The following is a 27,660-nucleotide window of genomic DNA, read 5'->3' as shown; positions in this document are numbered from 1 at the left end:
GTCCCTCGATCAGAAAGCAAGTGACCAGCGGCTTACCATGTCTGGCTGGACCAGCAGTTCTCCTAAGGTTGTCTCAGCAATCTTCTTGGTCCTGTTGTTTCCTCAGCTGGTGTAGTACGGGACAGCACCTCACCACTCCAGATGATAGGGTCCTTTCCCAATCACTTCCATCATTCTCTACACCCCTGAGTTTTCAGTGCCAAGTGCAGTGGGACAATGGAAGAAGCTCTGTGATCAGAATCAATGACTGGTTAGACTGCTATTTTTTTTTTTTAAATGAGAATTAGCATTTGTTGAGAGACAATTCTGTGCCCGTCACACCCATTCTGTCATTTGTGCCCATGGTATCTCTGGGCTAGGTATTATCAGCACTATTTGGAAGACAAGACAAAACCAACAAGGCTGAGAGAACAGCTGCCCAGGCTCACACAGATGGCACAAGACAGCAGAGACCAACCTCTTTCTTGTCTTGCAGATAAATGCTACAAGGCAGAGAGAAATACCTTGTAGAGTTAGCTTGGAGGTTTACTAACTCTGCCAAGTCTGGTGCGGGAAAGCACCATCCATGTCATTAAACCAAACCCCCATGAGAAAACTTTCTAGTAGCAGAGGGTCATTGGAACCAGTGTGGCCCAGGGCCTGAGAAAGACCAGCTGCTTGTGGTCCTTCCTCCCAAGCTTTTCTGGGTCAGCAGTGCCCACTGGACCCAGTGAGACCACAGACGCCTTCAGAGTGTTCCATGGGAGGGGCGGGGCTCCTTGGAGGAAGCTGGTGAAGCTCTGACCACAGACCGGGGAGCCCGCCACCTCTGCTGGTGCTTGCCAACAGCAGGAAGCCACAAGCTATGGGAGCTGAATGAGATAACCACGATGGGCTTTTTCTTTGGGATTGTATCAGGAGTTGCTGGTTATCACTAGAAGGCTGCGGCATCATGAGGGTGCTGGGATTGAAAAAGCTATGGTGACAAGCTACTGAGCCTTACCAAGGTAAGACTGCATCTTTGTTTTGTTTTGTTTTTGATTTATAAAAGCTCATCCATCCAGGGAGATCTTGTTTCTTGGGCTTTCTAAGCTGGAAAAGCCAGTGAATGTGCCACAGAGGAAAGACAGGAGAAGACTGTGGGGTAGGAAAGGGGGTGGGCACATGCATACAGGCTGTGGGGCTCCTGACAAGTTATTCAGCATCTCTATAAACAAGGGTAATGGTACCTAAGAGGCAGACGTGGCAGAGGCTAGCAGGGATGTATGGGGAGTGTCTGCCTCAAGACAAATAATTTCCATGGTTTTCCATTTTTCAGACATCAGGGGTAGCGTGATAGAATAGGTTTAATGATTACTTTTTGGGCTAAGCGATCAGTTTCTGAGAAGGAATGAACAGTTGACAACACATTTTGGGAGGGTTTTTCAAATTCTAGGGTTTTAACAACTGTTCCAGTCATTTGCTAATTGGCCACTGCTTTCACCATCAACTGTCCACACAATCAAAGGACTATAGAATGGTTATCATCGTGCTGCCACAGTTAGAGAGAAAAATTGTGCATGATATATGTAGATACTTCTCCTTCCTGGATGGAGTTTGATTCCACTCACCTTTGGTGCCGAAGAGAGTTAGAATAAAATATGGAAATGGAAGAACAGGAACTCCATAATGGAGAATGCTGGCAGACACCACCTGAATCAGGTGAATCAAGGTTAACGTCTCGAGGGATAAATCGTGTTGTATTATATAACTTTGGTTATGGTGCAAAGAGAAAGTACTTCCCCTCTGTGCTGTTCTTCCCCCAAACCCTTAGCCCTGATCTCATAATGAAAAAACACCAAACAAACCCAAAGTGAGGGAAAGTCTACAGAATACTTGACCTTTGCCATTGTCAAGGTTATGGAAAAGGAGGAAATATGGAGAGACTCTTAACACTTCAGAGGAGAGTAAAGAGACATGACAACTAAATTCAAAACTCACATCTGGGATTGGAGTGGGTCCTAGGGGGAAAAAGTTATTAATGAAAAAATAGGTAAAATCTAAATAAAGTCTGGAGTTTAATACCATTGTGTCAAAATGGGTTTCCTCGTTCTGGCAAATGTACCATGGTTAAGTAAGATGGTAATATTAGGGGGAACTAAGTGCAGGGCATATATGAAGTCTCCAGGCTATCTTTGTAACTTTTCTGTAAACCTAAAATTATTCCAAAATAAAAAGCTAAAAAAGATTATACTCATCCTGCCTCAGAGCAGATGTGGTCAAAAGGTGAGCTTGCTTTGGGAAAACTGGAATCCATGACATGGTGGTTCCTGCCCTCTCTTTGAACTTTCTGGAACACAACAGGACTTTTGCATTTTTTACCATTGTCTCCCCCAACCCCCACCTTAGTCCTAGAAAGTTCTATATTTCTCTCTCTCTCTCTCTTTTTAAAGATTTTATTTATTTATTTGAGAGAGAGCACACAGAGGGAAAGGAAGAAGAGAGTCCAATGCAGGGTTCAATCCTGAGACCCTAAGATCATGACGTGAGCCAAAAGCAGAGGCCTAGCCAGCTGAACCACTCAGGTGCCCTTATATTTCTCTCTCTTTGTGGCATTTCTCATCATTCATGTATTCTTTTATTCAGAACAGTTTTTGAGCCCTTACTGCATGTCACTTTAGGGCCAAGTGCTCCCTGCTCTGTCACCCCAGCAGTGCTCACTGTGCTGGTTCAGGCTCACAGTCCTCTAAGTATACCCAAACCTGACCTCCTCCTTGGTGATGAAGCAGAAGGCCAGAACAGAAGCAAGTGAGGGCCCTGACCCTGTGTGGAATACCAGGATGGAATCTGCCATCCTCTGGGCCCAGTCATCCCCACAGAACCTGTGGCCAGCCAAGAAGCTGGGAGCCCAGCTGGGAACTAATTCCCTGGGAGCCCACTGTGCCACCCTCAAGTCTGCAGCAGCCCAACAGAGCCACCAGAGGCCAGCATCCTTGCTTGTAAGGGTTACGTGTGTGGGGAGGTAGCAGGGGAGCCAGAGCAACTCCACCCCCCGCAACACATCCCTTACCCACCCCCACCCACCCGACAGGCCCAGCAGAGCAGGTGTGCTCTGGTTCACGGGTGATGTCCCAGCCAGATTAAAGAAAGAAGAAAGAATCATGAAGCTGTAGGAAGACAGCACTTAGATGAAAATCACAAGAGTTAGATGAAGATCAGTAGGGAGAGCAGTGATTACCACTGGGTCTCGGGTCCTTTTCCTGTCACAGTTCCTGTTCCTCTACTAGCAGCCCATCTGCTTTGTCTAAGTCAGCCCTGTGCTGCTCTGGAAAGGTCCAGACCATGCTCCTACTGTTCCCTCAGCCTGAGGCCCCCTCCCTACCTTCTCATCAGGGCAAGCCCCTCCTGTTCTAACTCCTGGGACCAAAGCCACTGCCTTCTCTTCGTTCCCAGTGCCCAAATCCAACCCTGTGTCCCCGTGAACTTCCAACAGATGCTGAGGGTTCCTTGTTTGCAGGAATTCTGGATCTGTGCTCCCTCAGAATAGGGAGGTGGGCCTCTTACATCCTCCCCTGGGTCCCAGAGCACAGGAAAGTATCTGGAGCAGGGTGGATGCCCTGTGAAATGGTTCTTGAGGGAAACAACAAGGGCAAGTTCTGGAGTGCCAGCCAAGATTAAGACAGGAGGAAGAAAGCTTGAAGGCAGAAATGCACATAAGACTTAATGACCACCCTTAGGCGCAGTGACCACCCTTAGGCACAGTGAGCTTCGGTGCCATCACCACACCCAGGGTTTTATTGGGGGCCCTTGTGGAAGAAGGTGGTTGTCACTAGGTCTCTGGTATGTTCCACTAGCTGCAAGGTGCAGTACCGTCCAGAGGAAGACGATAGGCCTTGGGGCCAGCCAGTTTTTCTCTAGGACCTGGTTCTGCCACTTCCAGCTAGATGAACATGAGCAAAGGACCCAAGTCTCTGTAAGTTGGGAGCAGGTACACTCTGCTTTAAGCCCAGATATGAGAACTAGATACAGCAGGATGATTAGAACAAAGAAGAGGCTCTGCATTGGTCCCTGCTGACCCTGCAGGACCTCGGCTCACCTCAGGCCACTGTGTGCTTTCTCACCAGAGGGCTGATGCTCAAAACCATGTCATATAAAGAGGTTCTCTTGGGTGCCTTGTCCTTACCTCTTTCTGCAGGCTTCTTCACATACCTTGGTATCTGAACTGCTAGGTTAGGACCAGGGTGAGGCGAGCGAGTCACCTGGGGTACAGAGTTTAAGAAAGTCCTCAGTCTCAGGGTTGCTCGGGCTCAGGAAATGTTTGTGCAGGTTTCTGTAGTGTCTAAAATGATGCAAGGTGGCCTGCGCTTAATGGATGAGGTCAGGAGCTCAGACCTCCAAGACCGCAGACCCTTGATGAGTTCATGGGGTCTAAGAGCTCTCTGAACTTGTCTGCAAGGTTTTACGCACATGTACACTCCCACACCATGCCCGCCCGGCTTCTATCACATTCCCAAAAGGATCCACCAACTCCAAATATTTGGAATCACCATGTCCAATATTTAGTAATAATAATTTAATTTTAGCTCTCAGTGTGTTGTGGATCCCAGGAATTAGAAAAAACGTGGGCATAGGGGTACAACAAGGCAGCTACGACTGAAAGGTTCTCTAGGATAGAGGTTCGATGGCCAGCCTGTGGACCAGAGCGCTTCAGTTCAAGGTGTTGCCCTGCAGCTTTCTGACTGTGACTTGGACAAGTCACCAAGTGTCCTTGTGAAAAACAGTAGTTCATCCTCAGCCCATACTGACATAACTCAGGTAGGTTAATTTTACCCTGGAGTCTTACTTCTTCATTAGTTAGTAACAGTTGAAACTGAAAAGTATACAATATTTCCATCTAGATTCTATCCAGTTCTCCATGTGAGGATCACCAGAAGAGTCCCTATGGCTTGCAAAGAGCACTTTGCATGTTGTAACTTTTTAAATTAGTTTTTATGTACAATATTTATTTTGAAGTTTCAGAAGAGAGACCATGGTTTTGTTATGTTTCTCAAAGAGGAAATGCATTTAATATGACTGAGAAATGAATCCAGATATTTTGGGTGTGCCCCCTCCCCTTCCTTCCCCACCATCAAGCTAGTCAGTCCAAGATGCATGGGGTGTTCAAGGGATTGCATTCCAGAATCAGGCTCCGGCACACTTTCCTGGTGAGGGCATGTCGTCCTAGGCTTGAGCCGAAGGTTGCTGTAAGAAGTAAGGTAGGGAACTGTGTCATTGTAACTGTGATGCCACTAAGACCGCTGTTCACCGTTCCTCTCAGGACCACCCTAAGAGTTGCAGGAGAATTTCTGTCAGGCTCCAGACTTGGGAAATCCATGCTTCTCTGGAGCAATGGATATCCTAAAGACACTTTTTCCTCCAACAAATGATTACCCATTCTGTGCTTTGGACTACAGCACACTTAGAGCCTAATTTGCATCTAACCACTAGCAATTGGGTAGCCCCATCTCATGTTGGTTCTTTGTAACCAACTTTACCCTCAAATTTGTTTCTCTACCCTAATTTACCCTTTGGTCTTGATTTATTCATCTCTTTTTCTCTCCTATTGTTTCATGTTTGCTTTCAAAAGTGGCTTCAAATCTTTTTGGAAGCCCCAGAAAATGAATAAATAAACAAAATCAGAATAGCATTTTTGAAAGAGCTTGGTGCCTAGTGTGGGTGCTCAGTAAGAATTAGTTCCCTTTCTGTGTACAAAACAGAAACCAATTGTTTGTTTGTTTTGCCAAAGGGGTCAACCTATGGTGAAATGCTCAGCTGTGAATCTATAATATGTGCATAAACAGCTTGTTACACTACCTATTTTTAGATGTTCCACCTTGAACTGTAGCAAAGATTATACATAGTTATTTCATGTTAAGTTTTCCTTTTATTCCTTAATATACAGCCATCAAAACAAAAACAAAAACAAAAACAAAATCTTACCATTTGCAATGACATGGATGGAACTGAAGTGTATTATGCTGAGCAGAAGAAGCCAATCAGAGAAAGACAATTATCACATGATCTCTCTGATATGAGGAAATTAAGAGGCAGGGTGGGAAAAAAATGGAACAAGATGGGATTAGGAGGGAGACAAACCATAAGAGACTGTTAATCTCTGGAAACAAACTGAGGGGGTGGGTGGGGAGGGAGAGGTTGGCTAGATTATGGACATTGGGGAGGGTATGTGCTATGGTGAGTGCTGTGAATTGTGTAAACCTGATGATTCACAGACCTGTACCCCTGGGGCAAATAATACATTATAGTTAAAAAAAATATATTCCCTTTATTCCTAAGCAAAGTTTGCTAAGGTCTTTAAAATACTTTGTACAAATTTGTTTGTACCTTTGTACTATTGTAACTCTTTCAGAGGGAACCTAGGTGGCTCAGTTGGTTGAGCGGCTGCCTTCGGCTCAGGTCATGATCCCGGCGTCCTGGGATCGAGTCCCACATCGGGCTCCTTGCTCGGCAGGGAGCCTGCTTCTCCCTCTGCCTCTGCCTGCCATTCTGTCTGCCTGTGCTCGCCCTCTGTCTGATAAATAAATAAAATCTTAAAGAAAAAATAAACATCTACAAAAATACTGTTTCTGTTAATAATTTATAATCAATAAGTTAGTAAAAGTACTAAAAGTTATGTAATTAAAAAAACAATTCCTTTTATTCCTGCCATTTCTATAGTACAATCAGATTTTTTCAAAGAAATTTATTTATTTATTTATTTACTTACTTACTTACTTATAGAACATGTGCTCAGGTTGAGGAGGAACATGAGTTGGAAGGGTTGGAGTGGGGAAGGGGCAAAGGGGGAGGGAGAGAGATTCTTAAGGAACCTCCATGCACAGCATGGGGCTGACGCGGGGCTTGACCTCAAGACCCAGAGATCACGACCTGAGTTGAAATCAAGAGTCAGGCATTAAAGCTACTGAGCCACCCAGGTGCCCCCAAAGAAAATTGTTGTTTTTTTTTTTTTTTAAAGACTGCATTTGGAGATGGGATTAAAAGTGATAATCCATTTCATGATTCTGTTTGGGCGGCTCTATGGGAAAGACTCAAATCTCTTTTCCCTATGCATTCACGTGGAAAGGAATCATTTCCATGTTGTGGTATCTGTCTGTCTGATGGGTTCCCTGGCATCTGTCAGTGCAGTGTTGGGTAGGGGAGATGAGAGAGATTAGGTTAAGATAGGTATCTTATAGACTGAGAGCAGTGGTATTCTGGTAATGCTGGTAAACGTTCAACAACCAGCTTTCTTGGAAACAAATATACACACATATACACATGTAAGTTAATTATAAACTGTACTGGTATAAAGAATATGTAACACATAATTCACAAATAATAACAAAATATGCAATATTCTTTTCTAAGGTTAGCTTTTAAGGTTATCTCTATGGATACCATAGAGACATCGATTCACCATAGAGTGCTTTTGCTGACTTTCGCCAAATTCTTGTGTCCATGGTCAAGCTGTAGTTCCAGTTGACACACAAGTAGAGGGGTGGCATGGATGTCCTTGATAGTTTCATTTATGTTAAGAAGACCAAAGTGACAGAGACATATCAGCCACGCATGCTGGGCATAGGTAGCAATGTCACTGGCTTCTTTGCTAAACTGGATAATAGTTTTTAATTACTCAAAAAAATTTTTTCAATTTTTTGTGCTGTTAACGGCTATGAACAGGACACATTTTAAAGTTGAACCTACATTATGGGCATTTTTTCTGTCACCGTATTAAGTCCAGAAAATCAACAACAGCAACAACAAAAACAAATCAGCCCCAGGTTTAAAGTTCCTGCCTATTCCTGTGGTGTAAACACTCCTAGAGAGCCAACTTCAAGCTGCTCACATGACCTGGCCGCACAAGGGGCTGGGAAGAGACCCTCAATAGTCACACAGTCAGACAGTATTTCCATCCCACAGATGTGACTGATGTAAACAACCTCAAGAGCAGAGATAATAGTGAAATGTAGTGAAATAACCAGGGAATGGTGACATTTGAGTGGTTATTACCTTCATTTCTAGAATAATTCACTTAATTATATTTTATATAATTTACCATTTTATGTAATTTTAATTTTGTATGGTTTAATTTTGAATAGTGATGTGCTTAGCAAATGGCTCACAAAATTCCCCAAAATTTAGCAGTTGACTCCCACAAACCTATACAAGCACACTGCTGATGAGAAGCTGACTATATCAGTTTCGAACGACAGATCAGCATCCTGTCTGCATCTGGCTTTGCAAAGCAGGGACACGTGGAGAAGAGCCTGCCTCTTGGGATTTCCTGAGTCTTGAGCCTTTCAAAGTAGGTCTAGATACCCAGGGAATCCTGCTGTGTGCTTGGTGGCAGGAGGGGTATGCATGGTGCTGGATAGAGAGGTTTTCCCTACAAGGGTCATGTCCCCGCACCAGTTCTGGCTGCTGGTGACCTAACTTTTGGAGACCATAGACCCCTGATGAGTTTCCTGGAGCTTATGAGCTTCTTAAACTTGCATGCAAGCAGGGCATCTGGGTGGCTCTGTTGTTTAAGCCTCTGCCTTTGGCTCAGGTCAGGATCCCAGGGTCCTGGGATTGAGCTCCACATAGGCTCCCTGCTTAGCAGGGAATCCGCTTCTTCCTCTGCTTCTCTCTCTGCTTGTGCCCATGTGTGCTCTCCAGCAAATAAAATCTTAAAACAAAGAACAAAAAACTTGCATGCTAGCTGTTGTGGAGGACATGAGCAACCCTCTGCAAAGATCATTTCTGCAAAGATCTTTCAACAGATTTCATCAACTCAGGAGGGGTTGGGACTGCTGGCACCAAAAAGATTGACTTCTCGTGAGCTGCCAAGGGGTGAATGCAGCTTTCTCATGTCATGAGAACATGGGTCAACATGGGATGCTCTTTCCGCTCCAAGAATGACTCCTGGGAAGACTTCACCACCAGTGCCAGATAGATGTACAAAGTAGAGGTATTTCTTCAAGTGGATCAGGGCTCAGTGAAGTACAGAGGGCTCGTTGTTGGCAATTGTCAGAGGCTGAGATTGGTGGGACAACACCTGTTTCCAACTGTCTTGACAAGCAGGCCTGGTGGCTCTATCACAGGTGTGGGGGAGGTAAAGTGGGGTGTCCCTTGTACCTTGATTTCTGCCAGAGCCTTATCTTAGCTGAAGCTGCTTGCCTCCTGGGCTGTCAGAGAAAAGAGCCAGTTCTTACTCTGTCTTCCTGGTCAAATAAATCTTCCCAGGCTCCTTTGCTCCACCCTGTCAAACAAGTCAAGTGGCCTCTGAGAACCAGCAAATGGGAAGTTAAAATAATACCCCAGAGGGACTCCTGGCTCAGACATCACAGGGGACAGGCCCTGTGACTGATGTCTTCCTCCAAGCTAGAACCCTGACCTCTAGAAAGATCTCATTGACTTGTATGATAGTTTCCTCGCAGAAAGGTCACACTTCTTTGTGGCATAGGAGAAGGGTTTAAAAGCTTCCTGCAGGAGGCCCCTCAGTGAGGGAGAGCGAGGCACAAAGTGAGGGCAATGCCACCTTCACTTCACTGCTGCCAAATGACAGTGTAACATTCATGCAGGTGGGTTTGGAACCTTCTGCTTTCAAATCACCTTCCTCTAATGGCTGCTTGCACATAAAGCCACTATTAGGATGTGACCTCCACCCTCCTCCTGGTTCCTTCCCCACCTCCGATTCATTCGTGTGTTGTCAAACCTGCCACGGAAAGACAGACTACATGTAAGCAAAACCATGCCTCCGTGTTTGGTCCTTCTTTTCCTATTGATTGGAAAGCCCCTTGACAACTGAATGAAGTAAAGGCATGAGCAGAATGGGTAAGAACCACGGGCCCTTGGGAGCTGGTTTTGCCCATATATGCTATTGCCATAAGCTTTTGATAGTTAAGATTGTCTTTGAATCTCCATGGTTATATCCTTTTAACTCCTTGCAGGTGGGAGTGGCTGCTAGCTGGTCTCCACCAAACACGTGCCCAAAACTCTCCAGTGTGGTGGTTTGCTGTTGGAGGTCAGCCGAGTGACTGAGGGTGTCCTGCATCTCCCAACTCTGTGAGATTCAGCCTGAGAAGGGAGTGTTTGTGGTTTTAGCCTTGGATATCCTAGAGCTTTCTGGCATGTGGAGTTCAGGGGAAGCCATCCATTTTGGATTTTATTTTAAGGATTTTATAACTAGAGAGGCAAAAAGAAAATCTCTTAAGGGAAGGAGATATAGGTTATTTTCTCTGTCTGTCTCTCATATACACAGACACAGACACACAGATTCACAGGTCCATGCACACACATGAACACAGACACACACAGACTCACACACACAAGCACGGATGTATGCAGGCACATACACAGAGAAAACACACCCACATACCTATCATCAACAACAAAACATCACAAAACCCACCATCACAAATGCTGTTGCAACAAAGTGAAGGGATAAATCTGCCCCATAAAGAGGTTCCCAGGTTTTATCCATGTGGTAGAAATCCAGTTGCTAAAGCACCATCTTCCCTAAAGTTCTTCTCATTCGTTCTTGTCATTGAACAGAGTTTTCTGCTGTCAGATGGCAAACAATGTCTGTCTTCTAGTCCAAGCAGGTCCTGAGAAGGGAGGGAACATCCCCTTCCTACTCCCCTCACCTCAGGGCTCAGACTGGTGTGTTGGTGGCCAGCAGGTTTACAGGACCACAGGGTTGGGGGACATCCGGGTATCACAAGAGGGGCCATGGAGCAGTAGAGGAAAGAGATGAAGGAGACTCCAGGTCTGCCTAAAATCCTCAGGATCCCTGCCTGGTCTTTCACCGCCCTGCTAAGGGTGACTAAGTCCCCTGGCATCTCTAGGAGGAGGCTCTGTTCCCCGCAGAAAAAAAACTAAAACATGGCCAAAGTGGGAGTCTTAGCAAAGGCCAGAGGGTGAGCGAGCACACACACCAGTTTCCCTGAGTGAGGGCAATGCTGTGGTAATATTTGTCCCCTCCTTTCTCAGATTTGTCCCCAGATCTCCACTGCTTTAGTTCAGACCCTCTTGCCTTTAGACTGGATGACTGCCGTATCATTAGAGCTCCTGCCTCTGCCTACAGTGACCCACATTGAAGTCTTTCCTCTCTGTTGCTGGAAAGATGTGTCTGAAGCTCAAATGTGGCCCTATCACCCCCAGGGTAAAAATCTTCATTGACTCTTCATCAAACAAACCCTAGGCCTCGAGGGACCAGCCATCTGGTCTACCATCCCAGTTTCCCTCTTGTCATCCTTCTTCAGATGCATGGGGCCCAGTAGTCCTGTCTCCAACAACTCCCTGTTGCCCATCACACCTCAGAGCTTGTGCTGAGCCCTCTTCTCTGTTTCAAATGCCCATCTGCCTGAGGAGAGCTCCCAGGCATCCTTAAAGTTCCAATCTCAAGGTCTCAGCCTTTGCGAGCCTTCCTATGTCCCAAGCACCCTGACCCAGGCACCAACAGGCATGGCTTACCACTTCTGCCACTGGGCCCAGCAGGGGGTTAGCATAGCAACAGCCTCAAGCTTCATGCTAGGTGAACACGGCTCTTGCGTTTGTTCTCCAGGTGCACCATCATCAGGTTGTATCCCCAGTTCCCATTAACACACCCAGAGGGCAGAATCCCTTTTCTGTGGTCACACAGATAAGCAGCAACCCACCTAACCCTCAGGCCAGACCTCCTAACTCCTCACTCTGCCTGGCCACACTATGGGGTGTCTCTCTAAGGCATCTGTGAAACGACCTTGAAGCTCTCCCATGACCTTTTTGCAAACCTAAGGGGTAGACAACACACAGCTGAATTTGTCCCTTAGCTTTATTCTCTTTTACCTTCCCAGGGTCACACACAGAAATATGTATTTGGCTCATTTATCATTCATTTAAAAAAAGAGAGAGAATTGCTGTTTGTGAGAACAAAGAGGCTAAGGAGAAATCTTTGAAATTGTTGACAGGGACATCAGCTTCACAGAAGGTAAAAGAGTGGGTTGAGTGAGTTTATTATGAAGGTGGTCCTATTCCTGTGGAAGAACATCCGGAGGGCTCAAGGAAGTTATAACAGAGTAGATCTGTGTGGTGTGAATATGCATTTTGGTCCACATTTAGTGTACAAAAATAGAATATCTAATCTGAGCATCTTGATTTCTGCTGGGTGTTGGGAAATAACCCCAGTGAGCTCAGCAGTCTCCTCCTTTCTCCAGGGTTGGGCCACAGTTCTGGGGTGGGGCTCATGGGGCTTAATTCTTTGGGGGAGCCCATCTGGTCTTCATCAGAAACTCACACCAGCCACTGCCAGGATGTCTCATGCCAGTCTCTGACGCAGGTCTAGCCTTCTTCCAGGATTTCTGTGCCACATGATGGGTCGGGGGAATCATGACACCACTTCTGTGCCACTCTGGACTGAGGGACTCTCGTTGAGATGCCCTGAGCTCCTGTCTGCCCAGATTGGCTCACCGCATTTCTCTCAATCTGAGCCAAGAGAATTCTCTTATTTCTACTTTATCTCCCTGTGGCGATGGCTTCAACATGGGTGAGGAAAAAAATATTAAGTGAATAAAAGAAGAAAAAAAATCCATTCTTATCTCAAAAAACACGTGTATGCTCTACCTGCTGACAGAAACCATGGCTAAGCAACACTGGAGTTGTTGTTTTGATTTTTTTTTTTTTTTTTTTTTTGCCAACATAGAATATATTTTTAAATGGTGTCTACAGACTTGGGGAGCTGTGAGAGCTCACGTTGATCAGGAAAAACAAAGGGGAAAGGAACTGAGGCAGGCGAAAGAAGGGAAGACAGCTTGCCAACCAGTTCTAGCTGTGGGAAGAATGGACACAGGAACTTAGAGAGAAGGAAGCAGAGAGCCCTGCTTCCTACCTGTGGCAGACCCCCCCTCCCCCCCGCCCCGGGAATGATCCTAGATCCTTTGAGTGTGGCCTAGATCACCAGGAGGATGTTGAGATGCAAGTGGGTGCTGATGGATCCTGCAGATGTGGGGCCTGTCACTGCCTCTGAGGAGGGCAGATTGCCCTGGTTGGAGGGGAAGACAGCACCTATGTCTCAGAGGAAGGGAAATCAACGTTCTAAAGATACTTTAAAAGGACAGAAGCCTGGTTGGTGACTCCAGTAGAAATAAAAGATCCAGGTCAGGGGGCCAGCCAGTACTTAGAATCCAGAAAGACCCAATCAGGGAATTCCAGGAGGCAGACTTGAGAGTTTGGGGAGGGGATACAAGGGTACATGTGAAGACAAAGCTGAAAAGGTGCCAAAGCTCAACCAGGCATTAGGGGTACAGAGGACTTTAGTAAGACAGGACGGTGACCTCAAATTAGCACTGGAGGAGGAGCCTGAGATCAAGAGGGGGAAGAAACCAGGAAAGATAAGAAGAGAATGGCTGGCCAAGAGGGCCAGGCTGTACCAAGCTAGTTCTGTCCCCGAGACTGCGTTTCTATAACTGGGTGCTTGCCTCACCATCTTGGCTGGGGTACTTCTCTCTCTGGGCTTCAGGTTCTGACTCTGCCAAATGAGGGGTTAGGCTAAGTGGGCTCTGAGCCTTCCTTCCAGTCAACCCTTTGCTTGTCTACTTGGCACATTATGCATATCAGGTAGATGTGGTACATATCACTCATGCGGTACGTGAGTGCTAAGAAGTGTGTCAGGTGCCTTCCGCCACGATCCCAATTCCCACAAAAAGCCCTGTGATATCATCAGGAACTCACAACGGCCCTGGGGGGCTAGAAGGCCAGAGCCCAGATGCAGACTCAGGTCTGTGAGACTCCAAAACCAGGGCTCTTAGCTCCTCATTATTTGGTTTGTCAGCTGCCTGCTGTGAGCAGAGCCCTAAGCCAGGCCTCCAGTAAGGATAGGAGAAGCTTGGCACCCAGGTCAAGGCAAAGGCTAAATGCACGCTGTGAAATTGCAGCTTGCAGAACCACACACGGCAGCTGAGCAGAAATGGACAGCGGAGGGTGGAGGAGTGCAGGGTGGCGCTCACTCAGCCTCCAAGAAACCCCCACCTGAGGCGGCAGCTAGCACCAGCTCGCCTGAAGAAATGGCCCTCCGGACAATGCCTCTCTTGTCCTGCAGGCCAGGTCAGCACCTGCCAGCTTGGCTTTTCTCATTGGGGACCATCACCCCTCATCACCCCTTGTCTACTCAGTAGCTCAAACCTCCTTGACATTGCCGTTCATTTCTCTGACATCCATCCACCCTTGGGGATCCATCGTCTCCTGAAATTTCCCCCACCCCATGGTCTCCCCGCCCTGGAACTGTCAGTTGCCCACCGTTACTTACTGTGACATGCACTACTCAGACAGATGCATGCTAGGCACGGAGGACACAACGTGAGAGTTGCTGAAGTCAAGCATGTGCCACCATCCTCCCCACACTCATCTGTTCCTGAGGTCCTGCCATGAGCTTTGGGGCCATCCGATGAGGGAGCCACTCATTGATCCAGGGGCCGGAAGAGCCGCAATGGAGGAGCTTCAGGAAGAAGCTGGTTTCACCAGGCCCAAGAGATCAGACCCCCGCGGAGGGTTTGAGAAGGAAACGCTGGATGTGCAGTGCTGCGGCTAGTGGGCAAAGGGTGGAGGGCGGAGGGCTGGGGAGGGAGGCAGGTTGCTGTGGGAGGGGTGTTGTGGGAGGGTTTCTGCGCCTACTGCTCGTGTACCGCAGCCGTCCCCCCAGCCGCAGGCATCTCTGGGACAGGGAGGCAGCTAGGCGCTTAGTCTGGGAGAAGGGAGCCAGAGCACGAGCTGCTTTTCCTTGGGAGGCTCGGTCCTAATGAGCAGTGTGCTGACCATGACCTTTAAGATCCACTGGCCTCCTGATGGCTGGAGCTGCTGCCCTCCCTCCGGCAAGCTGCACTGCAGGAAGCTTTTTCTTTCTGTCTGTCTTTCTTCCTTTCTTCCTTCCTTTCTCCGCCTCCTCCTCCTCCTCCTTCTTCTTCTCTCTCTCTCTCTTTTTAAAGGTTTTATTTATTTATTTATTTGAGAGAGCAAGAGCACAAGCAGGAAGGGAGTAAAAGGACAGAGGGAGAGGGAGAAACAGACTCCCCACTGAGCAGGGAGCCCGATGCAGGGCTGGATCCCAGGACGCTAGGATTATGACCAGACCCAAGGCAGACACTTAACCAACTGAGCCACCCAGGCATCCCCAGAAAGCTTTACTGTAATTGTCTCTTCGTGATTGTTGTGAGAGCAGCCAACCTCCCAGCACCCATGGGAAACCCATGGTAACCCCCGTGTCTGTTTCCAGCACCAGCAAACGTCAGACAAGTCATTTACCTCTGACTCTCTGAGTCAGCCCACCTGTGCATGGCACATAGGAACACCACAGGCTCACCTGGATTTAGACACGAATGGCCTCAGGCTGCTTGCATGAACCTGTCTCCTCATTGGCTAGACTCGGATGCTGACCTAAACAGTAAAGGGTCTGCCAGGGTGATGGAGGTTAGGGACAATGAATGTGTTCCCACTGCTCTCAGTGGCAGGCTTTGTTTTGGGGGTTGGGGGAAGTCTGGGAAAACTCTGACCCGGTCTGCCCACCCTGTCTGCCTTCTCCGCCTACTCAGGCGGGAAGCCCCGGAAGGAGCCACTATTTGGAGGCAGGACAGGGCTGCAGCCAAGTGGAAGAACAGGCTGATTTTGTACAGATTTATCATTTATCTCCTTACTTGACAACTGTAAACATTACATAATACCCCCCAAATTTGAAAGCAGATACAAACCATCAATAATTCTACTAACCTCACATTTTTTCCCAAGAACTACTTATCTTGTTCATATGGTACAGCTTTTAATGGCTAGAATTATAAGGGGTTCCACTTTTCTTCCTTCCTTCCTTCCTATTTTTCATCATAACATAAGCTTTCACGATGGTCATTTTTGTGGCTGTATAACATTTCATTGTGTTAACTCTGCTTCACCATTTCTCCTGGACATTTGGTTGGCTGCTGCTGCTGCTGCTTCTTCTTCTTCTTTTTTTACATTATAGAGGGCTATGATTAAAAACAAAATAACATGTAGTTTGCAAAGCTATGCTGAGCCCCATGATGCCCCTGAAGGCTATTCTTTCCTAATCTCTCCAAGAAATGCCAATTATCCAGGGAGGCAAATTGCTCATTTTGAGGGTGGAGTCGGGTGAACTTTGAACTGCGTTTTCCATCATGGCGATAGTGGCCTGAGCACTTCATCCTCTCCCATGCAGCTTCTTGTGGTGGGCAATCGTGTTTGCCAGCGAGGGTGACCCATGTGATCTTTGGCTAGAGAACAGGCTTTCCTCTCTGTGAAATGAAAAGACTCATGAAGAAACAAAACCAGAGCGCCTGGATGGCTCAGTTGCTTAAACGTTGGACTCTTGATTTTGACTCAGGTCATGATCTCAGTGTTGTGAAGCGATCCTCCTACAGGGCTCTGTGCTCAGTGGGGAGTCTGCTTCTCCCTCTGTCCCTCCCCCCCCATATCTCCTCACTCTCTCTCTCCCTCTCAAATAAATAAATCTTAAAAAAAAAAATGAAGAAGCAAAACCCAAAAGTTTGGTCTCATCTGTCCCAAAGGTCTTAATCAGAGGTCCATTAATTGCTGTGGGGTTTTTTAGGGGAAAGGGCACATGTTTGTATGAAAGTGTATTTTCTGGGGAAAAGCTATACTTTCACCAGGTTCTCAAAGAAGGCTGTGACTCCCCACCCCCCCGCCACATACTCCCCACAGCTCCTTTTGGAAGAGTGGGATTAAAATGAAAGGATCCTAAAGATTTGTGTCTTTAAACAGAGGTCTAGTCATGGGACAGAGAACACATTATTCCCATTTTAAGGATGAGAAAACTGAGGCTCAGAAATTCTTCTAAGAGCATACACCTAGCATGTGGGGAACCTTGGATTTGAACCCATGTCTGTTTCACCAGCAAGTCTGTATATGCATACCCATTATGCTAAAGTGCCTTATGGTTAGGAGAATTGTTTCTATTTTTATTACTTTAACCAAAGCTAATTGCTAATGTGTTAGTGAGAGATTCTGCTGTGATTGTGGCCAACCATGGTGCTTAGCTAAAAGAAATATTTTGGCTTTAAAAAAACAAAACAAACAAACAAAAAAAAACCTTGCATTTTTCTCCAGGAAGTCGGGCTGATACAGAAATATTTGTAGTTGGTTAATTGTTCTTTCCTGCTACAAGCATTAACCACAGGAGGTGAACTGTGTTGATCAAACTGAAATGTTCTCACTCAAGGCTTAAGGAGCCAAAGAAACTGAAATTCAAGAGACCAGATCTGTCCGTTCAATCCAACAAACAGGGTGGGAGATTTCGGCTTGTGATTCCCTGAATATCATAGGCCCTTTCAAAGAGATGTTTTTATTAACAACAAACTATTGGACACAGTAAGTGACTTTGCTTTTCTTTCTCTTAGTATTCCTGTGCCAAATCTCCTCAAGCTCCAGGGCTAGCTGGAGGCAAAGAAGGTGGGGCGTGATTTAATTTCACTCTCCTGGCTTCCTCTGGAAATCTCTGCTAAGTTAGCCACTTCTTATTACTGAAAATTGGCAGCCCTTAAAGGGGAAAGACTTCTTCAATGATACTGTAATAGCATTGCATGGTGACAGATAGAAGCTAGACTTGTCATGAGCCCAGAACACATAGACTTGTCAGATCACTGTGTTGTACACCTGAAACTAATGTAACGTGAGGGGGAGACTTCCTGAAATATGGGAAATAATTATGCAGTCAAAGAAAGGAAATTATAATTTAATTTGGGCATCTTAGATGTAATACAACATTAAACATTAGATCAGCATGCTTTCTTGGTCCCAAAGTGTTGGTTAATGATCAGTAATCAGCATTTAGAATAACAATGGCTTTGGTATAAATGACATTTTCCTACCGTTGTCCTGGTGAATTAAACTGTTTACTCTTCACGGTGCAGGCTGGATAAAAAGGCATTTTCTGATGTTTGGGTTTGTCTAATTAATTCACTCCCATTCAAAATAAGAAAGATTTATTGCATATCTCATATGTTCCAAATGCTGAGAATGGTCCTGAAGATACAAAGATTGAAAACAAACAAACAAACAAAAACCCTCCCTTCCCTTGAGGCACTCACAAGGGGTCTGATTTAGAAAACGGGCAGGTGATGGGACAGAGTGCCAGGAAAGCCTGGTGATGCCTCAACTAAGTCTTAAATGAAGACTCGTCCTTCAATCAGACCCAGGGAACGACATGCATGAAAGTCATGCTGGGTGTTCTTCAGCTCTTTCCCAGAACCTGCTGTCATTTCTTGACATGTTCTAGTCAAGATCATTAGCATGAAATCCTCATTCTCAACACTGCGCTGAAATCAACCTGCCGACACGTCCGTTATCAGACTATCTGAAAGATAGTCTGAAGACTGATGGTTCTGAACTTTTAGGCTTTGTAACTGTGGTCTCAACAGACATTTTTCCATGTTACTTTATAGTTTACAAATTACTTAATGATTTCATTTGATCCTTTAAGGCAAGTGGGGAACCCTAGTCCTAGCACCATTGTACAGATAAAGTGATCTCTGAGGTCAGAAGAGATTTAAAAATCTCTTCCCAGGGGTGCCTGGTTGGCTTGGTTAAGTGCCCTACTCTTGATGTCATGATCTCGGGGCTGTGAGATTGAGCCTCACATGGGGCTGTGTTGGGTATGGAGCCTGCTTAAAATTCTCTCTCTCTCTCTGTCCTTCCCCCTCCCCCACACATGCTCTCTCTCTAAAATTTAAAAAAAAAAATTCTTGTCCCAAATCACACAGACTTCTAAATAAATAAATATTATGGTTTCTTGATGGTTTGGAGTCACTACTATTCCTGTGCCGTGTAGTAATAATAATAATAATAACAACAACTGACATTTATTTAACACTTACTGTGTGGTATGGTATTATTCTAAGTACTTTACATATTTCATCTTAATATAAAGTCATCCAGGAACTTCCCTGCATAAAAGCATTTTTGGCCTTTGCCTCATCTTACAGATGAATCTAGATGATTCACTTAACAAAGTTTTCTGGGCAACATAACATGATTGCCTTTCTAAAAACTTACTTATTCAAGGAAGACAAGAAGGTTCTCAAAATTTTTTGGCCCTCGGTAAGAGTATTTCTTTTCACATTTTATCACAATCTACCTCATCCTTTCCCTCCATACCCACTGCCTGGATTAAGCCCTGATGTCCACACCCTGGGCCTGGCTGAGGCTGCTGATCATTGAGTGGTTGTTTCAGGAACCAGGACTCTGAATCTTAGAGTGAGTATTAAGAAGTTGGGAGGTGAAGCTGCCCAAGGCAGGGGAGAGAGCCAGAGGGCAGCTGAAAAAAGACCCTGTGATTCTTGGATCATGATGAGGGCAGCGGGAGTTGAGAGTGGGAGAGAAACCAGAGAAACATTTCCTGTGGGATCTCTGAGTCACCACCTTGGGCTCCATTGGGCAGTGAGAATGCAGGGGCTGGACCATCTCTGTATTCCATCCTCATTTTGGGAGCCGTCAGCAAAGCCTGGGTTCCCCCCAGATCCCTCTGTTCCTCTGCACCTCCAGAAATCTTCAGTGGAATTGCGGCCCACTGAAGGTTGAGGGCCTTCCCATGTGAAGATTGAGGGCCATGTGGTAATCATATTTATTTGTTTGTTTGTTTGTTTGTTTGTTTTGGTGATCATCCTTCTAAAGCCCTCATCTCACGGATGAGGAGGTGGAAGCAAAGAGGTGAGGTGACTGACTGGCTGGAGACTGCGCCATGGGTTACTAAATGGGATACTGAATGACCCAGGGACTCCCTGAAGGCATGATGGGATGTTAAAGTGCCTTCTGAATACTCAGAAAGAGGTAGGACATGCTTGCAACAGGTTGGGAACATTTGTTAAATTCCACGTTATTTAAACTTGGTCAGTTGGCAGACCATGTATCTTATATTGTATGTGGAGGCTGTGTGTTAGCAAAACTTGGGGTAACCAGCACAGTCCACCAGCCAGCCAGGCTGGGTCTCAGAGTTTACCAAAATGGAAAAGCCTATGCCTCCCAGAGTATTTAACTCATTGGTGTTTTCTGAGGGAAATATTTAGGAGGCGGCCATAGCAGAGGAATGAAAGCAGATAAGCCTGGTTTGTAGCCCTACTGAACTCCACACCTGGCTGAGGGATCGCAAGCAAATCTTGCCTCTGTCATCCCCATTTTTTTTTTAACTTTGTAAAGTGGGGTCATCAGTGCCTCCCTATGCAGAGGCAAAGGGGGTTGTAGGTGAGGATTAAATAGAAGCTGGAACATAGTGTGAACCCAGGGAGCTTGTCAGTGGCTTAACACCACGTCCCCAGGGCCTGGCAGAGTGCCCAGAGCAAGTAGGTCCTGGGACCCACGGGTTCTCCCCTTGGTCCTTCTAACTTGACATATTTCTCACAACATAACTTTCCTCTCTGTTGCTTCTTTGTTTCCTGTTGCCCTAATCTGTGTATTTTGTTTCTTCTACCCTTCCATTTTCTTTAACTTCATTCTTTTCCTTCTTACCTCTTTCGTTCGCAGGTTCTTGTCTTTCCAAATAATAGTATATGCATTTAAAATATAATTTTTCCTTAGAAGGAAAATCCTTTCTACCTTGTACTCTACACAGTCATGTTGTAAGAGGCAGGGAGCTGGTGGGACATCAACTTCCTGAGCTGCTTCGTTCACCTCTTTTCTTTAGAGCAGTGGTTTCAAATGAGAAATCATGGCCCTTTAGTTGTTCATAAAATCTACTCAGTGGATTGTCACAGCCTTTAAAATATGAAAAAAAACACAGAGAATAGGAGAAAATATTTGCAAATCATCTATCTGATAAAGGATTAATATCCAGAGTATATAAAGAACTCCTACAACTAAAGAACTAAAAAAAACAACCTAATTTAAAAATGGGCAAAGAACTTAAATGGACATTTTCCCAAAGGAGATAGACAAATCAGCCAGCATATAAAAGATGCTCAGCATTACTAATTACTGGGAGAAGTACAAGTCAATGGCCAATGAGTTATCACCTCCCACTCCTTAGGATGGCCACTAACAAAAAAATAGAAAACACGTGTTGGCAAGGATGCGGAGAAGGGCGACACATGTGCCCTGTTGGTGGGAATGTAAAGTGGTGCAGCCACTCTGGAGAATGGTGTGGCCCTTCCTCAAAAATTAAAAATAGAATGACCCCATGATGCCGCAATTGCACATCTAGGTATATGCCCCCCATTGAAAGTGTCTCAAAGAAATGTCTGCATCTTCATTTTCAGAGTGGCTTGTTCCTAGTTGCCATATTTGAAGGGATAAACAATGGGCAAGCAAATTGTTGCCTATTCGTGCAATGGAATATTATTCAACCTTCAAAGGAAGGAAATTCAAACACATGCCACAACCTGGATTAACCTGGAGAACCTTTGCTAAATGAAATGAGCCCATCAGAAAAGGACAAATTCTGAATGGTTCTACTTACGTGAAGTACCTACAGTAGTGAAATTCATCAAGACAGAAAGTAGAGTGGTGGTTGGGGCTGGTAGAAGAGGAATGGGGAGTTGCTCTTTAACAGATACAGAGTTTCAATACTGCAAGAAGAAAAAGTTCTGGAACTGGTTCCACAACAATGTGAATCTATTTAACATCACTGAACATCACACTTAAAACTTAAGACGGTAAATTTTATGTTATGCCTATTTTACCACAGTTAAATCTTTAAAAAGAAATGTAGTAGAACAGACTAGAAAAGATCCACTCTCATTGCTTGCAGTAAGGGTAAAAAGTGTTTCCTGAACCTTTGCTTCATGGTGGCAGGGGTGTGTGTGCACATGCGTGGCTGGGTATGTCCTGGCTTACAGATGTACAGTATTTCTTACCGAGGGTCACAGTGAACAAAGAAAAGAGTTTTGACAAACACTGCTGTGGACAACCTCAGACCACAGAGCATGGGAAGGACACCAGCAGTCTGTTTGGAGAGATGTCCCCTCCCTGTGTGGCGGAGCTCAGAGCCGTCAGAAGAAGGGCTGCTCCTAATCTTCCGTCGCTTTCCAGGGTCTTCCCGATCTGCACTAGAAACACTTATTGATATCTATGGAGAAAAAGATCATCTAGTGGGTCTTGTACATTCTTCATCTTCTTCCATTTTCCCCAAGAACTAAAATCCGAACGCTCGATGGGTGTGGAAGAGTAAAGAAATGACGAGTAGTTAGCACACTCAGTAACTGTGAAGGGAAGGGGGGGGGGGGGGGGGAAGGAACTACAGAAGGAAGGAAATGGGGGGCAAAAAAGACGGATTGGTCTAGATTTCCCAGGCTTGCAGGTTTTAGGTAAACCCTCTCTACCCTCAGGAAGCTCAGAGGCTCACTGAAAGCCTTCCCAGAAGGAAGGCGGAACAAGGGGTCCTGAAATCTCAGGTCTGGTTTGTGGAAGCGACAGGGAGAAGCACTCCACGCTGCTGGGCCTTCAAGGCATACACAGGAGGTCTCTTCTTGGGGAACAAGAGTGGCTCAGCTGCCCTACCAGTACGCCCAAAGGGAGACATTCTTTTGTCTCCGGCAACTATGGAGGGGAGCCTATTGAAAGTGAAAGTGTGGAGTGTGTGTTTAATAAAGGAGCTACCATCAGAACGTGGTCTATAGCTTCTGTAGAGTGCTGCATACAGAAGGTGCCAGAAGCTCTCCGACTAGCTCCCAGATGAGTAGAGCAAGAGTCCTGCCAAGAAGACACAAAGCTGGGGCTGAAATGGATTCACTGTGATTCACAATTCTCACTCTTCCTGCTACGACAGGGAAAGTGACAACACTGGTCTGGCCCATGAGGTGAAGAGAAAAGCCAAGGTTTAGAGTGTGGGGGGGGGGGGTGGGATTCCTGACGCATCACCACGTCACACCAACCTCAGCACCCTCATCTCCAAAGCCTCACAAGGCTGCTGCAAGGACCATATTCCATGACACCTTCCATTGCCGTTGTAGATATTAGAACGGGTGCCGTGTTAGGAGAGAGGCCATCCATTCATTCACTCAGAAACATCATGCACGGTGGCTACATGCAGGGAGTGGGGTTACGTCCATGGGAAAAACAAAGGCCTAGCCTCATGCAGCTTACCTTCCGGTGGGGGAAGAGGATACTGAACAAATCTGCACATATACACCATCAAGGGGCAATCGGGGCTACGGAGCAAAATAAATCCTACTGAAGTGCCTGGGTTGGGCATAGACGAGGCTTGTGTTATCTTCAGAGAGCAGGGAAGGTCCCACTGCTACTCAGGGGACATTTGAGCAGAGCCAGAAGAGGGTCAAAGGAGCCAGCAATGTCTGGGGAAGGATATTGCAGGCAGAGGAAGAATGAGTATGAGTGCTTGAAGGTGGGAGTGTGTGGGTTTTTTGAACTCCCAAGAGGGAAGTCAGTGTGCTGGAAGCAGAGTGGGTGCAGGGAGAGCGGAAGGAGACCAGGAGGGAGAAGAGAAGGGTGTGGCTCATGGGCTTTGTCTGATATCTGTGGACTTTGGGGGATGGGAAGTGTGCACATGCATGTGTGTGTGTGTGTGTGCATGCGTGATGCACACAGTAAAATATACATCACACAAAACTGACCATGTTAAATGCACAGTTCAGTGACACTAAGTACATTCCCATTGTTGTGCGACCCATGACTGTCATGAACCTCCCAGCCTCCAAGCACACCCAGACCTTCCAGACACCTCTAGAATCTGGAGCACCTCCTGCCGTCACTGCTTATGCCTTGCTCCTCCGTGCTTCACCTGCTTTCAGAGTGTATTTGAGAGTTTCTCTTGGGCCTGTGGGAGTGAGTGGCACCTTGTAGGGATAGAAGCTCACCACCCAGCTCCTGGAGACCATGCTCCTTACCCGGCCGAGCCAGTAGCCCAGAAGAACCCCCTCACCCCCGCCCCCTTTCCGGTGCAGCCCTGTTCTGCAGTCATAGCTCTTGGCCCCTTGACCTGGTGGGGTCTTATTCCCCAAGGCCCCAAGAACTGGACCCCTCTGAGTCAGGGGCTCCCTCTCAGAGCTGAGAGTGACTCCTGGAAAGCCAGAGAAGTACCTTTTCCCTGAATTTCTCCATAGAGGAAGCATCAAGAGCAGCTCAGCCCCATGACCACAGTGGGGGCTGGCGGGGTAAGGAAGCCCCCAGGAAAAGTTATCAAAAGTATATGGGAGCCAGGCATCCTCAGATGGCTGACCATCCTCAGATGACTGACCTTCAGTCAGGCTCTCAAAGCTCACATTATAGAAGGGGAAACAGAGGGCAAGGGAATGCGCAGGGCCCACAGCCCTTTGAAGATCATCAGGTCTAGAACCTGGTTCTCCTAGTTGCTGAAGACATGGCAACCCCCCACTGAGCAGCCCTGTGGCCTCACACAGTCCCTGGGGGCCCTGTGTCCACAAGGCACATACCAACTTCCATCCAAATTCAGGCTCTAGCTAAGGCTCTCGATCGTCTTCCCCGATCAAGTACCCATCTTCCCGTGTGTTTAGTCAGTGCGCTCAGTGTTTAAAAATGGACCTGCCAAATCCCTGCTGGACACTGGGTTCTACTTTTGCAGACGTCCCACAGCAGGGGGCAGGGGGTGCAGCAGAAGGTTCTGACTCTTCAGGAGGTTGGAGGGGTATCTCTTTCCTCTCCCCTCCCCACCACATCTGAAGGTCCTCACCTTTTCACTGGCACTTCACCGTTTCTATGCACTTCCCCCAGTTCCCCTGACAACACCCCGGTCCCCCCACTCATCGCTGTGCCTCCTGGGTTGTCTCCTCCTGAGCAACCCTTCTTCTGGGCTCCCACCCCACTGTCTCCTCCACACAGCGGCTGCAGCGATCTTTCTGAAAGGTAAGTCAGCCTTGTTTAAAATACTTTAATGTGGTATTTTGAAAGAAAACCCAACTCCTTCTTGGCCTGCCCCCCCCCCTTCTTTGCCTTCGCCTACCCGGCCTTCCTGCTCACCCTGTTCCAAGCACACAGACCCCCTCCTGCTCCTAGAATGTGCCAAGTGCGTGCTGTCCTCCGAGCCTTCCCCACCGCTGTTCCCACTGCCCTTCCCAACCTCTGCAGAGCTGTTGCCTCAGTTTAAAAATGTCACCCTCTGGGAAAGGTCTTTCCTCACCGTCTGAGTAACCCAGTGCATCTGAGATAATTCGATCACACTGTCCTCTGCTTTCTGCGCAGCACTTACCTCTTTGGGAAACAGTTGGTCATTTCCTTACTTGCTCTCCTTCACCGGCCACTGGTCAACGAAAGCGAGCTCTGGAGGGGGAACCTGGGCTGTCATGTGAGTGTCTGGCACTCACCCCGCAGCACAGCCCAGGGTCTGTGCAGAAAGTTCTTTGCTGGGGACAGAATAGGTCCTCACGTGGAGGAAAGATGGCTCTGGGCTGCCCTGGGTGCAGTCAGGTGGAGCTCCTTGTCCCACACAGCTGCTGGGAACCCACATTGTCACACTCTTTCTGGAAAGCAATCCGACAGTTTGGATCAGGATCCTGAAACAGCCGCACACAGTATTGGTCCAAATTAGTGTTCCTTCTGAGAGCCTAAACTGAGGTGGAAGAAACCCGAAATGTAGGCAGCAATTTTTGCACAAATATTAGATAAAGCTGTCCATGTATGTATGTGTGCACACACATACAGACGGTAGGGCAAAATTATAAAATTGTGTTTATTTTAAGTCTGAATGATGAAAAAAGCCTCTGGTGTAGTGTTTAGTGACAAGAGGAATACAAAACTGTATGTACAGCCGGATCATAGCTAAAATGTATTTAGAGACTATTTGCTCCAGGCACTGCGCACTTTGCTTCTACCTCCTGCCTTTCTCCTCTCTCCCGTGAGGCTGTTATTATTTTACAGCCTGGGAAAATGAGATTTCAAAAAATCAAAGATACTGATGAATGTGGTATAGTTTATAAATCATGAAGTCAGGATTTAAGTCCATTTCAAAGATTCCATTTTCAACCATGCTCCATACTGGTTTCAGCTTTGGAAAAGCGCCCTCCCCCATGCCCAAAAAAGATGTAAGATAAAATACCCCAAATTATTAATAGAGCTTGTCTCTGCATGTTGGGATTATAGGAAACTTTCTTTTTAATTTTTTATAAACATATATTTTTATCCCCAGGGTTACAGGTTATAGGAAACTTTCTACTTTTTAAAGTCTTATATTTAAATTTGTTGCTATATGAGTACATATTATTTTCATACAAAGTTTATCATTTTATTAAAAAATAAGTTGTCACACATAAAGCTATACATAAATTTGGCTTATCAATATAGAAGCAAAAATATTTTTAAAAAAGAGATTCGAGTCAAATATGATATTTCATATATTGTCACTAAGTGAAGCTCATTCCATCATGAGAGAATTCAACATTAAGAAAAATATTAATCTGTCACCTCAAGTCAAAATAGAAACGTAATTGTTGATAATTGTCCAGATTGATATTTTGAAAGACATTATACAGAATTCAGTGACATTCCTGTGAAAGCTTCTTGTAACCTAGAGAAAAGGAAAAGTTTCCAGATATCTATTGAAAGCCAACAGCCAAATTCAAGATAAATGAGACGGGCCTAATATTGATATCAGTTAGCTTTGTTTTGGAAATTTTACCCTGTATAATGTAACAAGACAAAGCAGTAAAATTACATATTTAAGGAAAAGATGTAACAGATGACATATTTGTCTTCCTGAGAAATCTAAGACAAGTAATGGAAAAACTATCAGAATTAATAAAATAACTCAAATACAAAAACACCAATAGATTTCTTTTTTCAATAATAACATTAACAAACCCAAGTTCCAAACTTAATGCATGAATTTAAATGTAACACCAACAAAAATTAGCATGGCCATTTTTAACTTGTCAAAATTATTCTTAAATTATATCGGAAAAGTGAGAAAGAAAGAAAGTCTTAAAAGAAGAAATTGAACTGCATTATTAAACTGAAGTAATTACACAGGAACAAATAGAGTCCAGAAACAAGCCCATGAATACGTGGAAATTGAATATTGGACAAGCAAGCATTTCAAATTATTGAGAAAGATGGGTTTTTAAAAATACTAATTTGTTTGGAGAGAGAGAGAATGAGAATGCAGAAGCAGGGGTGGGTGCAGAGGGAGAGGTCGGGAAAGAGTCCCCAGCAGACTCCGAACTGAGTCTGATGCCGGCCTTGATCCCACGACCCTGAGATCGTGACATGAGCCGAAATCAAGAATCAGGCATTTAACGGACTGAGCCACCCACAGGTGCCCCGCGAAAGATGTATTTTCTTTTAATTCATCATATAGTATTTGATTTGTCAACAAAAATGTTTCTCTTCATTCCTGAAATATTCTATATATTTTTCAAAAAATTTAATTTTTGCCCTTGACATTTAGTTCTTCCGTCCATTTGAACGGGACAGTTGAGAGCAATTGTAAAGTAAGGATAGAATTTCATGGTTTTTTTCTATATGGAAAACCAGTTGTCCTGGCATCATGCATTGAATGGCTCATCATTTTCTTGCTAATCATCTATATCTCTTCTGGAATGTACTATTTTCCAAATGGGTAAAGGTCAGCTTGGGTCTCTCTATTCCACTTCTCTGTTCTATTCATACGCCTCCACTCTTAATTGTCACAGTTTTTAAGAAGCATTTGTATCTCATAGGGATCTTCTACCTTATTCTTTTTCTTCAGGGATATATTTCCTGTTTTGGGTCTTTGCTCATGGGTAAAAT

At 45.7% G+C, this 27,660-nt stretch overlaps 1 protein-coding gene across 3 annotated transcripts in view; it reads left to right on the top strand.

The window, feature by feature from the left end:
* The first annotated feature begins 637 nt into the window (after window positions 1-637).
* Window positions 638-27,660, top strand: part of BLK (BLK proto-oncogene, Src family tyrosine kinase) — a 70,909-nt gene continuing 43,886 nt past the window's right edge. For all 3 annotated transcript variants that reach the window (XM_059372164.1, XM_059372154.1, XM_059372157.1), the window contains exon 1: window positions 638-986. The gene's annotated coding sequence lies outside the window, so the exon portion shown is untranslated. The remainder of the gene's footprint in view (window positions 987-27,660) is intronic.

The sequence above is a fragment of the Mustela nigripes genome, chromosome 1 (genome assembly GCF_022355385.1).
Source record: "Mustela nigripes isolate SB6536 chromosome 1, MUSNIG.SB6536, whole genome shotgun sequence".
Taxonomy (NCBI): Eukaryota; Metazoa; Chordata; class Mammalia; order Carnivora; family Mustelidae; genus Mustela; species Mustela nigripes.
The sequence above is the reverse complement of the archived record's forward strand: the minus strand, read 5'-3'. Positions and strand labels throughout refer to the sequence as shown.